Source organism: Oncorhynchus gorbuscha, unplaced genomic scaffold (assembly GCF_021184085.1).
Source record: "Oncorhynchus gorbuscha isolate QuinsamMale2020 ecotype Even-year unplaced genomic scaffold, OgorEven_v1.0 Un_scaffold_3006, whole genome shotgun sequence".
In the NCBI taxonomy this organism is placed as follows: Eukaryota; Metazoa; Chordata; class Actinopteri; order Salmoniformes; family Salmonidae; genus Oncorhynchus; species Oncorhynchus gorbuscha.
This window is the reverse complement of record NW_025747368.1, coordinates 33,725-50,000: the sequence shown is the minus strand read 5'-3', so window position 1 is coordinate 50,000 and position 16,276 is coordinate 33,725. Positions and strand designations below refer to the sequence as shown.

At 41.4% G+C, this 16,276-nt stretch overlaps 1 protein-coding gene and 1 pseudogene across 3 annotated transcripts in view; one reads left to right on the top strand and one right to left on the bottom strand.

Annotated features, from left to right (window-relative positions):
- The window catches only part of LOC124027216, a 22,121-nt pseudogene extending 6,586 nt beyond the window's left edge, over nt 1-15,535 (bottom strand).
- Nucleotides 14,668-16,276, top strand: part of LOC124027217 (growth hormone-inducible transmembrane protein-like) — a 28,913-nt gene continuing 27,304 nt past the window's right edge. The window contains exon 1 of one of the 3 annotated variants that reach the window (XM_046339682.1): nt 14,668-14,690. The gene's annotated coding sequence lies outside the window, so the exon portion shown is untranslated. Of the gene's footprint in view, nt 14,691-16,011; nt 16,113-16,276 lie in introns of those variants that run through there. The other 2 variants (XM_046339679.1, XM_046339681.1) reach the window with 2 other exon arrangements.

Below are 16,276 nucleotides of genomic sequence, written 5' to 3'. Positions count from 1 at the left end.
CTGGTCTTATCACCACTTTAAAAGGATCTGCCCCCTTTTTTTAAATTTTTGCTTTAAAATGACATACCCAAATCTACGTGCCTGTAGTTCAGGACCTGAAGCAAGGATACGCATATTCTTGGTACCATTTGAAAGGAATGTGAACTGAATGTAGGAGAGAATATAACAGATCTGGTAAAAGATGGTACAAAGTAAAAGCCAACTGTTTTTTTTTTGTACCATCGTCTTTGAAATGCAAGAGAAAGGCCATAATGTATTATTCCAGGCTAAGCACAATTTAGATTTTGGCCACTAGATGGCAGCAGTGCACGTGCAAAGTTTTAGACTGATCCAATGAACCATTGTATTTCTGCTCAAAATGTGATATCAAGACTGCCCAAATGTGCCCAATTGGTTTACTGATAACTTTTCAAGTTCATAACTGTGCATTCTCCTCAAACAATAGCATGGTATTATTTCACTGTAACAGCTACTGTAAATTGGACAGTGAAGTTAGATTAACAAGAATGTAAGCTTTCTGCCAATATCAGATATGTCTATGTCCTGGGAAATGTTCTTGTTACTTACATCCTCATGCTAATCACATTAGCGCACATTAGCTCAACCGTCCCGAGGATGGGACACCAATCTGTAGAGATCCTTAAGGCACCACTGTGGCGCCGCCGGCAGAGGCGGCTTGAGAATGTTCTTGACGGGACCGAGTGACGGAGGGGCTATGAATAGCGAAGAAGGGCTTTCATTATTCCAACAGAGAGCTCCCAGACTGAGCACCTAAACAGTGACCTAACACTGCAGTAAAACAGTTACCTTTGAACGGGGGATATATGGGAAACAGCACAGAGGCAGAAAGTAAACAGAAATGTAAGGGGGAAAACCTGCTGGTCAGGGGGCCATAAATTGTAAACATTATGAGACTGTGAGAGTGTGAGCAAGCAGAACTGCAGCAGGATATAAAACCTGGTATCGGTCCAAAATGAACCCCTATTCCCCCTATGCACTATTTTTGTCCACTATTCCCTTTATACTGCACTACTTTTGTCCACTATTCCCTTTATGGTGCACTACTTTTGACCACTATTCCCTATATAGTGCACTACTTTTGACCCCTATTCCCTTTAAAGTGCAATACTTTTGACCAGGGCCCATTGTAGGGAATAGGGTCCCATTTGGGATGCATCCCTAGCTGTACCTGTCTTGCAGAGTGAGTAGAGTCTATCCATTGAAGACAAAGACGGATGTAATGAGGCCTATTTAGGGATATCCTGCCCATTAATAATAATAATAATAATATATGCTATTTAGCAGACGCTTTTATCCAAAGCGACTTACAGTCATGTGTGCATACATTCTACGTATGGGTGGTCCCGGGGATCGAACCCACTCCTCCACGCCATTCCACTGAGCTACAGAAGGACAATTCTGCTGAAGACTATAATGTTACTGCCTGTTAGGGGCGTTACAAGCGCCATGCTAAACTACAAAAGCGGTCAACTGAGCTGTACCAACTGAAGGACAATTCTGCTGTTATATTCTTCAAGTAACAAACTCCCTATTATATCATTCAGAAAAATCACCAATTCCAGAGTCACCTTTAAAATCACACCTGCCATTAGGAATACCTATGTTAGCCGATGCAAAGTACTATAAAATGTTACTGCTGGGATGAATGTGTACATCATTGGCTGTAATCCCCATTCTGACTAATGATCCAAGTCTGCCATGAACTACCATCTGGGTTTTAAACTAAACCAAAAGCGGTCAACACACCACTGTGGTTTTTGTTGTTGTAAACAACTGAAGGATGTGGCTGGAGAAATGTAACCACTCTTAAATTAAGTTATATTCTTCAAGTATCAATGGCTATTATATCATTCAGAAAAATGTACCAATTCCAGATTGTCCCTTTAAAATCACTGCCTGCCATTAGAAAGGGTATGTTACATCTGAGAGACTGTGGCTATTCACCCACAGTAACAATTACTACATAGATTGAGGTGATGATTGAGGTGAACATGTACATCATTATTGAACCGGTTTGATATAATGGCCCATTCAATGAACAGAGACAGGTTAACCCGTTGTCTATGTGTCTGCCACCATAACTACCATGGTTTTGTGACAAACCAGCTGTAGGCCGACAGCACTATGGTCTCTTTCTATTCAAATGTCTATCTAATATCGATATCGGGAAAAGTGTATAAACATGAGGCAGAACTTGTAAACCATCTGATTTGAATCGTATAGCTGGCTAAAACGTGTAAACCATCTGATTTGAATCGTATAGCTGGCTAAAACGTGTAAACCATCTGATTTGAATCGTATAGCTGGCTAAAACGTGTAAACCATCTGATTTGAATCGTATAGCTGGCTAAAACGTGTAAACCATCTGATTTGAATCGTATAGCTGGCTAAAACGTGTAAACCATCTGATTTGAATCGTATAGCTGGCTAAAACGTGTAAACCATCTGATTTGAATCGTATAGCTGGCTAAAACGTGTAAACCATCTGATTTGAATCGTATAGCTGGCTAAAACGTGTAAACCATCTGATTTGAATCGTATAGCTGGCTAAAACTTGTAAACCATCTGATTTGAATCGTATAGCTGGCTAAAACGTGTAAACCATCTGATTTGAATCGTATAGCTGGCTAAAACGTGTAAACCATCTGATTTGAATCGTATAGCTGGCTAAAACTTGTAAACCATCTGATTTGAATCGTATAGCTGGCTAAAACTTGTAAACCATCTGATTTGAATCGTATAGCTGGCTAAAACGTGTAAACCATCTGATTTGAATCGTATAGCTGGCTAAAACGTGTAAACCATCTGATTTGAATCGTATAGCTGGCTAAAACTTGTAAACCATCTGATTTGAATCGTATAGCTGGCTAAAACGTGTAAAACATCTGATTTGAATCGTATAGCTGGCTAAAACGTGTAAACCATCTGATTTGAATCGTATAGCTGGCTAAAATGTGTAAACCATCTGATTTGAATCGTATAGCTGGCTAAAACGTGTAAACCATCTGATTTGAATCGTATAGCTGGCTAAAACTTGTAAACTGTATGTTTCAAAAGGCACATCTGTGTGTGTGTGAAAAGGTCAGTTCATTAGGTCCCTCTAATGGTTGCTATAGTAACCCGTGATCATTAATACTGTGTCCTAAATGTCACCCAAAATCGCTACATAGTGTACAGGTGCCCTATAAGGGGAACAAGGAGCAATTAGGGCCACATAATGTGAAAACGTCAGTTTATGAGGTCCCCTGGCAGTAGCTACAGTAAAAGGCTGTGATCATTAAGTAGGGGCTCCCGAGTGGCGAAGGGGTCTACGGCACTGCATCTCAGTCCTAGAGGTGTCATTATAGACCCTGGTTTGATTCCAGGCTGTATCGCAACCGGTCGTGATTGGGAGTCCCATAGGGTGGCACACAATTGGCCCAGTGTCGTCCAGGGTTTGGCCAGGGTAGGCCGTCATTGTAAATAAGAATTTGTTCTTAACTGACTAGCCTAGTTCAATAAAGGTTAAATAAATATAAATGACATGTTGGTTGTACGGACCGGACCAAGGCGGAGTGGTAAACGTACATTCTCTTTATTAACTGAATAAACACCGAACAAACAAACAAAATAACAACCGAACCGTGACACTATACAAACTAGTGCTGACAGGCAAATACACATAGATCCCACACCCCAAATGAGGAAAATGGCTGCCTAAATATGATCCCCAATCAGAGACAACGATAAGCAGCTGTCTCTGATTGGGAACCATATCATGCCAACATAGACATACAAAACCCCGTGACATACAAAAACCCTAGACATACCAAACTAGAGTACCCACCCTAGTCACACCCTGACCTAACCAAAATATATAGAAAAACAGAGATATCTAAGGTCAGGGCTTGACAATAAAAGTATCCTGAGACCGTGAAAGATCCAAGGCCTGGCTGACTCCTCCATATGGATCAAATGGCATCCCATATAGTACACTACTTTTGAGTAGAACCTCCTAAGTATGGGATTATACTGATGACAGAACTACACCAGCTTGAGTACCCACCCTAGTCACACCCTGACCTAACCAAAATATATAGAAAAACAGAGATATCTAAGGTCAGGGCGTGACAATAAAAGTATCCTGAGACCGTGAAAGATCCAAGGCCTGGCTGACACCTCCATATGGATCAAATGGCACCCCATATAGTACACTACTTTTGAGTAGAACCTCCTAAGTATGGGATTATACTGATGACAGAACTACACCAGCTTGTATTCTGACGCTTGTGACACGTTGATATTCGTGTTTGCAAGTACAATAAGCAAATGTGTAATTGAATTTTTTAAAGTTGTATCACGATGTGTTAAATATTTAACAACGGCCGAAAACTTGTGACTTGACATTTTCAGAATTATTACAAATCCATTTAAAGAGTACGAATATTCTGCTGTGAATCCAAAAACTAGACATTGAATCTTGCAGAATGTTGTCATTGAATTAACACCAAATCAAATTGTATTTGTCTTTGAATCTGCAATGTTGTCACGTTACCAAGAGATTAACTCAAATTGTATTTGTCTTTGAATCTGTTCTCTCTCAATGTTGTCACGTTACCAAGAGATTAACACCAAATCAAATTGTATTTGTCTTTGAATCTGCGTGCGCTCTGGGGTTCTCTCAATGTTGTCTCAAATTGTATTTGTCTCTCAATGTTGTCTCAATGTTGTCACGTTACCAAGAGATAAAAACCAAATCAAATTGTATTTGTCACATGCACTGAATACAACAGGTGTAGTAGACCTTACACATTGAAATGATTACTTACAGGCCCTTAATTAACCAACAACGTAGTTTTAAGAAAAATACCTAATAAATAATAATAAAAACAGCAGTAATAAGCTTGTAGAAAAAGACAAGTAAAGATGTTTTGATTTGGCAGCTCTGAGGACAGTAAACCAGTAAAATGTTTTGATTTGAGCAGCTCTGAGGACAGTTTTACTCCAGACCAGTAAAATATTTATTTGTTTTTGAGACCAGTTTGTTTTGATTTGTGCAGCTCTGAGGACAGGACCTTTTACTCCAGACCAGTAAAATATGTTTTGATTTGAGCAGCTCTGAGGACAGCTCTCAGAGTTTTGATTTGTGCAGGACCTTTTACTCCAGACCAGTAAAATATGTTTTGATTTGAGCAGCTCTGAGGACAGCCTTTTACTAAAATATGTTTTGATTTGGAGCTCTGAGAGGACCTTTGTTTTGATTTGTGCAGCTCTGAGGACAGACCAGTAAAATATGTTTTGATTTGTGCAGCTCTGAGGACAGGACCTTTTACTCCAGACCAGTAAAATATGTTTTGATTTGTGCAGCTCTGAGGACAGGACCTTTTACTCCAGACCAGTAAAATATGTTTTGATTTGTGCAGCTCTGAGGACAGGACCTTTTACTCCAGACCAGTAAAATATGTTTTGATTTGTGCAGCTCTGAGGACAGGACCTTTTACTCCAGACCAGTAAAATATGTTTTGATTTGTGCAGCTCTGAGGACAGGACCTTTTACTCCAGACCAGTAAAATATGTTTTGATGTGTGCAGCTCTTAGGACAGGACCTTTTACTCCAGACCAGTAAAATATGTTTTGATTTGTAAAATATGTTTTGCAGCTCTGAGGACCTTTTAGGACCTTTTTTTACTCCAGACCAGTGGTGGAAAAGCTCTGAACAGGACCTTTTAGTAAAGACCAGAGGTGGAAAATGTCCCCAATTTATTCATAGAGTAAAAGTAAAGACACCTTAATAGAAAATGACTTCAGTAAAAGTCTAAAAGTAGTTGGTTTTAAATATACTTAAGTATCAAAAGTAAATGTCATTGATAAAATATATTTAAGTATCAAAGTAAAAGTATAAATAATTTCTTAATATTAAGCAAACCAGGTGGCATCATTTTATTTAAAAAAATATATATATATTTAAGGAGAGCCAGGGGTAAATCAAATCAAATTTTATTTGTCACATACACATGGTTAGCAGATGTTAATGCGAGTGTAGCGAAATGCTTGTGCTTCTAGTTCCGACAATGCAGTAATAACCAACAAGTAATCTAACTAACAATTCCAAAACTACTGTCTTATACACAGTGTAAGGGGATAAGGAATATGTACATAAGGATATATGAATGAGTGATGGTACAGAGCAGCATACAGTAGATGGTATTGAGTACAGTATATACATATGAGATGAGTGTGTAGACAAAGTAAACAAAGTGGCATAGTTAAAGTGGCTAGTGATACATGTATTACATAAGGATGCAGTCGATGATGTAGAGTACAGTATATACGTATGCATATGAGATGAATAATGTAGGGTAAGTAACATTATATAAGGTAGCATTGTTTAAAGTGTCTAGTGATATATTTACATCATTTCCCATCAATTCCCATTATTAAAATGGCTGGAGTTGGGAGTACATTCCGTTGTCCTGTTTGTAAGGCAGAACAGAACACAGGATCCGCGTCGCGGAAAACATATTCTTGGTCGTACTGATGGTGAGTTGACGCTGATCTTATATTCAGTAGTTCTTCTCGACTGTATGTAATGAAACCTAAGATGACCTGGGGTACTAATGTAAGAAATAACACGTAAAAAAACAAAAAACTGCATAGTTTCCTAGGAACGCGGCGAGGCGGCCATCTCAGTCGGCGCCGGAAGGCTACATTAAAAATAAAAGTTGTCAAAAATATAAATAGTAAAGTAAAGTGCAGATACCCAACAAAATAGCTTAAGTAGTACTTTCAAGTATTTTTACTTAAGTACTTTACACCACTGCTCCTGAGAAATCAGTTCCCTGAGCTATGGAAATAAAGACAGTCACCTTCTACAGTCATGGCCAAATGTTTTGAGAATGACACAAATATTAATTTTCACAGTCTGCTGCCTCAGTTTGTATGATGGCAATATGCATTCAAGAAGAGCGGTTCAATTGTTGTGAAGAAGGCTTCAGGGCACCCAAGAAAGTCCAGCAAGCACCAGGACCATCTGCTAAAGTTGATTCAGCTGCGGGATCGGGGCACCACCAGTACAGAGCGTGCTCAGGAATGGCAGCAGGCAGGTGTGAGTGCATCTGCACACACAGTGAGGCAAAGACTTTTGGAGGATGGCCTGGTGCCAAGAAGGGCAGCAAAGAAGCCACTTCTCTCCAGGAAAAACATCAGGGACAGACTGATATTTTGCAAAAGGTACAGGGATTAGACTGCTGAGGACTGGGTATTTGTAAGTCGCTCTGGATAAGAGCGTCTGCTAAATGACTTAAATGTAATGTAAATGTAAAGTAATGTTCTCTGATGAATCCCCTTTCCGATTGTTTGGGGCATCCGTAAAAAAGCTTGTCCGGAGAAGACAAGGTGAGCGCTACCATCGGTCCTGTGTCATGCCAACAGTAAAGCATCCTGAGACCATTCATGTGTGGGGTTGCTTCTCAGCCAAGGGAGTGGGCTCACTGACAATTTTACCTAAGAACACAGCCATGAATAAAGAATGGTACCAGCACATCCTCCAAAGCAACTTCTCCCAACCATCCAGAACAATGCCTTTTCCAGCACGATGGAGCACCTTGCCATAAGGCAAAAGTGATAACTAAGTTGCTAGGGTAACAACATTTCGATATTTTGGGTCCATGGCCAGGAAACTCCCCAGACTTTAATCCCATTGGGAACTTGTGGTCAATCCTCAAGAGGCGGGTGGACAAACAAAAACCCACAAATTCTGACAAACTCCAAGCATTGATTGTGCAAGAATGGGCTGCCATCAGTCAGGATGTGGCCCAGAAGTTAATTGACAGCATGCCAGGATGATTTGCAGAGGTCTTGAAAAATAAGGGTCAACACTGCAAATATTGACTCTTTGCATCAACTTCATGTAATTGTCAATAAAAGCCTTTGACACTTATGAAATGCTTGTAATTATACTTCAGTATTCCATAGTAGCATCTGACAAACAAAATATCTAAAGACACTGAAGCAGCAAACTTTGTGGAAATTAATATTTGTGTCATTCTCAACCTGACTGTATATATAAACTCTATGTAATTGATTAGGTAAATCACCAATGTTTCGGTATAACTGTGCCTTCTTCAGGGCCTGGATGGTGACACACTTCTGTTTCAAGCTGCCTGCCTGAATACGGAGGCCTTCAGTGGTACCTTCCCTTCGATTACAGCAAGAGTCTCATTACCTCTGTCTCGTAACCATTTAACATGTACTGTATGTAACCACTCAGATTCATACAAACTGCTGCAAACACAACAACTGACTCGTATTCACTTGCTCCTGGCTGCGTTTAAACAGGCAGCCAAATTCTGATCTTTTTTCCAACAATTGGTATTTTTTCAGATCAGATCAGAGCCTATGTTTGAAAGCAGTGCACTATCCTGGCAATATGAGCCATTTGGGACACAACCCAGAGATACGCCAGCTGCCATTAAAGCTGAGGATGAAGCTCTTGTTGTAACTCCCGACCCAAATACACTGCAGCCTTGGTGTATTTTAGACATTTTCACTCTGACACTATAGTCTTTGACATTAGATTTGTGCTTTGTCATAACAGACTTCCAGTCATGGTGCCATCGCTAGTTAGCATTAGCTTGAGAAACCACCTCTAACTTCCTTTGTGCTATCGCTAGTTAGCATTAGCTTGATAAACTACCTCTAACTTCCTTTGTGCCATCGCTAGTTAGCATTAGCTTACGAAACTACCTCTAACTTCCTTTGTGCCATCGCTAGTTAGCATTAGCTTGATAAACTACCTCTAACTTCCTTTGTGCCATCGCTTTTTAGCATTAGCTTGAGAAACCACCTCTAACTTCCTTTGTGCCATCGCTAGTTAGCATTAGCTTGAGAAACCACCTCTAACTTCCTTTGTGCCATCGCTAGTTAGCATTAGCTTGAGAAACCACCTCTAACTTCCTTTGTGCCATCGCTAGTTAGCATTAGCTTGATAAACTACCTCTAACTTCCTTTGTGCCATCGCTAGTTAGCATTAGCTTACGAAACTACCTCTAACTTCCTTTGTGCCATCGCTAGTTAGCATTAGCTTACGAAACTACCTCTAACTTCCTTTGTGCCATCGCTAGTTAGCATTAGCTTGATAAACTACCTCTAACTTCCTTTGTGCCATCGCTAGTTAGCATTAGCTTGAAAACTACCTCTAACTTCCTTTGTGCCATCGCTTTTTAGCATTAGCTTGAAAAACCACCTCTAACTTCCTTTGTGCCATCGCTAGTTAGCATTAGCTTGAGAAACCACCTCTAACTTCCTTTGTGCCATCGCTAGTTAGCATTAGCTTGAGAAACCACCTCTAACTTCCTTTGTGCCATCGCTAGTTAGCATTAGCTTGAGAAACCACCTCTAACTTCCTTTGTGCCATCGCTAGTTAGCATTAGCTTGCGAAACTATCTATAACTTCCTTTGTGCCATCGCTAGTTAGATGTAGTTTCTCAAGCTAATGCTAACTTCCTTTGTGACATCGCTAGTTAGCATTAGCTTGAGAAACTACCTCTAACTTCCTTTGTGCCATCGCTAGTTAGCATTAGCTTGAGAAACTACCTCTAACTTCCTTTGTTCCATCGCTAGTTAGCATTGGCTTGAGAAACTACCTCTAACGTCCTTTGTGCCATCGCTAGTTAGCATTGGCTTGCGAAACTACCTCTAACTTCCTTTGTGCCATCGCTAGTTAGCATTAGCTTGAGAAACTACCTCTAACTTCCTTTGTGCCATCGCTAGTTAGCATTAGCTTGCAAAACTACCTCTAACTTCCTTTGTGCCATCGCTAGTTAGCATTAGCTTGCAAAACTACCTCTAACTTCCTTTGTGCCATCGCTAGTTAGCATTAGCTTGCGAAACTACCTCTAACTTCCTTTGTGCCATCGCTAGTTAGCATTAGCTTGCGAAACTACCTCTAACTTCCTTTGTGCCATCGCTAGTTAGCATTAGCTTGCAAAACTACCTGAATTCCCATGATGCCTCAGATTTCCTATCTATTTCTTTGGTGCTATGAAGGCTGAGTTCCAACACCCTGTTGCAACCTCTGTCTGCCTCAGGCTGCTACAGTAGCCTGTCCAAAAGACTGCGAATCTTAACTCCCAAAATGATTAGACAAATCCTGTGAAAGACTCTCAATAAATGAATGAGTTATAGGACGTAGAGTAAAAGTTTTGAATTGGAACTAGACCCAGCACTCACTGTTGACGTGGACTAGTTGGTAATCACAAGTTGGACTTACACAGAGTACACTGAGTCTGTGTTTTCTCCAGAGAGGAAATCTCCCTCTGACCATCTCCATCTTACACCGTCTGCCCACATGACACAGACACAAACGTGTCTCACAGAGTTCAGACTGTAAAACAAACTTCTGGCCTGAGATCACAGCATTGTGATCTTTTTCAGCTCCCGAGTGCAAGAGGCATCACTACAGTCCCTGGTTTGAATCCAGGCTGTATCACATCTGGCTGTGATCGGGAGTCCCATAGGGCAGCGCACTATTGGCCCAGCGCTGTCTGGGTTTGGCCGTCATTGTAAATAAGAATTTGTTCTTAACTAACTTGCCTAGTTAAATAAAGGTTAAAAAAACCAATGGATTTCAAGCCACTAAGCAGGGGCACAGCCATGGGGGGGGGGGTATAGGCTTGTGGGTGGGTTCTTAACTAACCTGTCTAGTTAAATGTATATGTTTATTGTCAATAGTCGCTTCCGCTAGATTGGCCAGCTGCAAAGTCAAAATGATCTATATTGTCAAGGCTAGGGTTAGGAAGTAGGGTTAGCAGAGTGGTAAAGGTTAGGAAGTAGGGTTAGCAGAGTGGTTAAGGTTAGGGTTAGGAAGTAGGGTTAGCAGAATGGTTAAGGTCAGGGTTAGGAAGTAGGGTTAGCAGAGTGGTTAAGGTTAGGGTTAGGAAGTAGGGTTAGCAGAGTGGTTAGGGTTAGGATGTAGGGTTAGCAGAGTGGTTAGGTTTAGGAAGTAGGGTTAGCAGAGTGGTAAAGGTTAGGGTTAGGAAGTAGGGTTAGCAGAGTGGTTAGGGTTAGGAAGTAGGGTTAGCAGAGTGGTTAGGGTTAGGAAGTAGGGTTAGCAGAGTGGTAAAGGTTAGGAAGTAGGGTTAGCAGAGTGGTTAAGGTTAGGGTTAGGAAGTAGGGTTAGCAGAGTGGTAAAGGTTAGGGTTAGGAAGTAGGGTTAGCAGAGTGGTTAGGGTTAGGAAGTAGGGTTAGCAGAGTGGTAAAGGTTAGGGTTAAAATCAGATTGTATGACTTTGTGGCTGTGTCAGCTAGTGACCACTCTGTAGAGCTGCCTCCAATACATGAATCATCTCAATAAATGCTGACCAGCCCTAGAGTCACCTGCACGTCAGCTGGTCAGAGACTGACAACCCTCCTGGCCTGTTTGGATCCCTGCCATGCCAAGGCCTAAGGTGTAACATGTTACTCATTGGAAAACCATTGCACTCTCCCAAAGGGTTGTTGGTGCGTAAAACCAGTCAGTCACAATACAGTTTGTCCGCACAGAGAGGGCCCAGTGTCCCTCAACTGGTCAGTCACTAAAGATCCCAACTCAGGCCTTTGTTAAGTTCACTCTGTGACTCTTTCCCATTTCATCCTTTCTCCATTCCCTGCGTCCTTTCTCCTCAAAACACATTGGAGGATAAGGTCAGAAGGGATGGACCTTGGATCTTTTCCTCCAACGCTGTTTCAGAAGGAAGAGGACGCCAGGAATCGTGGAAAGACTAATCGAGGAGGACATTTGAGTGCATGCATGAGAGGTACTCAGCATCCCATTCTGTAGCTCAGTTGGTAGAGCATGGCGCTTGTAACGCCAGGGTAGTGAGTTCGATCCCCGGGACCAATGTATGCACGCATGACTGTAAGTCGCTTTGGATAAAAGCGTCTGCTAAATGGCATATATTCATATAGCCACAGACCACAGCCAATGGGAAACATGCCATCCTCATATAGCTACCGACCACAGCCAATAGGAGACATGCCATCATCATGTAGCCACAGACCACAACCAATGGGAGACAGGCCATCATCATATAGCCACAGCCAATGGGAGACATGCCATCATCATGTAGCCACAGACCTCAGCCAATGGGAGACATGCCATCATCATATAGCCACAGACCTCAGCCAATGGGAGACATGCCATCATCATATAGCCACAGACCTCAGCCAATGGGAGACAGGCCATCATCATATAGCCACAGACCACAGCCAATGGGAGACATGCCATCATCATATAGCCACAGACCTCAGCCAATGGGAGACATGCCATCATCATATAGCCACAGACCACAGCCAATGGGAGACATGCCATCATCATGTAGCCACAGACCACAACCAATGGGGGACATGCCATCATCATGTAGCCACATACCACAACCAATGGGAGACATGCCATCATCATATAGCCACAGACCTCAGCCAATGGGAGACAGGCCATCATCATATAGCCACAGACCACAGCCAATGGGAGACATGCCATCATCATATAGCCACAGACCACAGCCAATGGGAGACATGCCATCATCATGTAGCCACAGACCTCAGCCAATGGGAGACATGCCATCATCATATAGCCACAGACCTCAGCCAATGGGAGACATGCCATCATCATATAGCCACAGACCTCAGCCAATGGGAGACATGCCATCATCATATAGCCACAGACCTCAGCCAATGGGAGACATGCCATCATCATATAGCCACAGACCACAGCCAATGGGAGACATGCCATCATCATGTAGCCACAGACCTCAGTCAATGGGAGACATGCCATCATCATATAGCCACAGACCTCAGTCAATGGGAGACATGCCATCATCATATAGCCACAGACCTCAGCCAATGGGAGACATGCCAGGGGAAATGAGAAGGGAAATGCATTGAGAGCTTCCTGACGATTGCTCAATAATTGTCCATAGCTGGATGAAGATTGCTTCATTTGTTATTTGTCATACGGGTGGTTTTTGGCATAGTTTAATAACACCACGTGACTGTGTTGGGTCCAACGGTTGTTCTCTAACATGTTGTATTTGTATAAATCTCTACTACACTACATGTACAACATTGTCGCTAAGTCCCATAGCATGAGCTATAGAATGGAATAGCATTTTTTTTTTTTTAACCTTTATTTAACTCGGCAAGTCAGTTAAAAACAAGTTCTTATTTTCAATGACAGCCTACCCCTGGACAAACCCAGAACAATTGTGAGCCGCCCTATGGGACTCCCAATCCTAGCCGGATGTGATACCGCCTGGATTTGAACCAGGGACTGTAGTGACACCTCTGGGACTGTAGTGACACCTCTTGCACTGAGATGCAGTGCCTTAGACCGCTTGCGCCACTAGGGATCATAGATTACTGTGCAAACCATCAAAAGAACATCTACAAAAATAGTATTTTCTTTCAAATGGTTTCATGATTTATAATGTAAGCCAGTACACACCAATTATCTGAGCTTATTATCCCGTAGAAGCGTGGTGTCAGAACTCATCTTTATAGAGCTGCCATGGAAACATTCACAACCCACCGAGGCGTATGACACATTTGATGATCAGCTCATGAAGGAACCACCATCTCCTCATTTATCAGCATGTTACAAATGCTTTTAATGGATGCCTCCTTCTTAAGGCTCAAATAGGATTTATTTATTTATTTTTTAAATGAAAGGGGACTGAAGATAGAAGAGCCAGCATGACAATCACATTTGTAACCATTTCTCTGTGTGAAATTTCAATTAATGCACTCAGTGAAGCTTGAAGAGCATATGGTTTAATTTTCACCTGTTCTGGTGGTGCAAAGCAGTGTATCAAGTGAAATCTTGAATCATTTCAGAATAGAAACTATCAGCTGTTTTATTTGAGTTTTTTTTTTACCCTACCTTGACAAAGTAATTAACAGTTTACCATTGCAGGTACATTAGGCGACCATAGGCACCACAGACATATAGCAACATGACTTCACTTGGGGTGATTTTGCCTTACCCCTATCAACAGACGTTTAGCTTAGCATAGTGTAATTACACAGGGCTATTTAAAGCATGATAAAGTAAAGGCTGTGCCCCATGCCCCTATGGCAGGTTGCATCATATTTACAGAGAGCAGTTCAGTGGTACTCTGTAATGGATCTAGCCTGGACTCAGATATGTTTGTGCTGTCTTACCAAACCCTATGGCCAAGAATGTACAAACAGATCTGGGACCAGGCTAAGATTAAGATCAAGATGACTTTATTGGTGAATTGCACACAAGGTCCAACCGACATGTCACTTCTGCCTTTAACCAACCCCTCCGAAGGAAACACAGACATGTACAGGTTTTGGAGCAGCACTGTCACACTGGGTGTTCGGGGAGCTGTTGTTGAGAGGGGTTAAGTGCCTTGGTCAAGAGCACAACAGCAGGTAATGCCTCTAGGACTTGACACCAGCAACCATCCAGGTTGCCAGCTCACACCGGTCCTATCAGACCCGGGTTTCAAACCAGCAACCTTGCGGCCACTGGCCCGCTTCTAACCACTCTAGGCTACCTGCCGCACCAGGCTGTATTGGATCTTGACAGGCTGGCACATTGACAGAGGGCAGCGCTGGTCTCATATCACTGTGGGTTGTTTGATACCCTACAAGTCCTCATCCATTGGTGGTGCTTCCAGCTCATGCAGGTATATCCAGACAGTAAAATATAGTGTTTGGTCTTTAGAAATCAAGCCAAGGGCTATCAGGTAAGAAACAACACAAATCCTGTGTAGTCATCCACACTGGATACAGTACATCATTTATACAGCAGGAAGTCCTTATACAGTAATAAGTTAATAGGCTAGTAATAAAGTAGGAATATGTCATCAATAAATCATCAATAGACCATGCCATGTTATTTGTTCTCAAATAATGAAAAGTAGCAAATACTTAAAAAAATAATGAAAACCCTAAAGCAACAACTTTAAAAAAAAATGAAAACATTTATAAAAAAGAAATTGGTTTAAAACGGAGCATTCCTTACCATTTTATTTTGACGCTCTCAAGCAACCAGTCGCCTAATCGACAGTTGTGCGCTCGATAGGTTCCCTCATGGTCTAGTCTTCCAAAAGCACGCTGCCTTATTCACGAACAAAAGGCACCTTGTGTGGGAAAAGTTGATAAACTCCTCCATGTCCGTTAGGCTATTTCTAATATCCCCAAGATGATTCCATAGACGAAGGTGGACTACAAAAACACGCGAGCAAACTTTGACATTTTAGAAAGAAAAGTTTAGAAATACAAAAAAGTATTTTTCTCAAAATGTCCACACGAAAAAAAAGAGGGAAAAATCGGATCAATAATGAGATGAAATACACTTGTGAAGATATATGAAACAAACAAACAAAAAGCATTAACGGTTGAATTAATATTATTATTTTACATCTCTAATCCCAACGAAAGGGCAAGAACACACCGTGACTGAGTGTGCCGCTCTTCCTCTAAAAATGGACACTGTAGTCACATGTGGAGAGGTTGGCCCCTCACCCATCGCTGTTTTTACATAGCCGAATATAGAGGGCCACTCTTTGTCTCGCTCGCTTTCGCCTCCCTCACTCCATCTTTCCCTCTCTCGATTCAATTAAATTCAGAGGGCTTTATTGGCATGATAAACATATGTTTACATTGCCAAAGCAAGTGAAATAGATCAAAGTTAAATAAACAATCAGAAATGACAGTAAACATTACACTCATAGTAAACATATGTATTTCTTTGTCAACGTAAATGTGCAAAGGCCCGTTAAAAAAATCAAAAAAAGATTTCCAAAGAGTCATAAGCAAGCTGAAACTGACAGATATGCTATCCTAAAAAGTTGACTTGCAAAGGTTGCAGCACTTTTTGGTGGATGAAGATGTGCCGCCACCTGTTGGAATTAATTTTACACGTCTTTAGAATCTCTAGAAGAAGACAAAATTGACCTAAGAACTACAAGTCACATAATTTCGATGAAATTCGTCCCTTGATTATGACGACATCTGTCAGAACGTTCAAGAAATTGCGTCATATTACGTCGGTGAAGTGCGCACTTATCTCAAGGAAGGTGAACAGAAATCTAGATACACGCTTGGTATGTAATATATAGCGATTTGACTTGTCTTTTAAACATTGTAAGTAGCATTACTGTGTTTTATTGTTGACATGCTCTATCAATGTATATATTTGTTTTATCGTTTCCTCCTTGAATGCGTTGCTAACTTGTCAACTCGATATGATTCACAACTGCGACTAGCT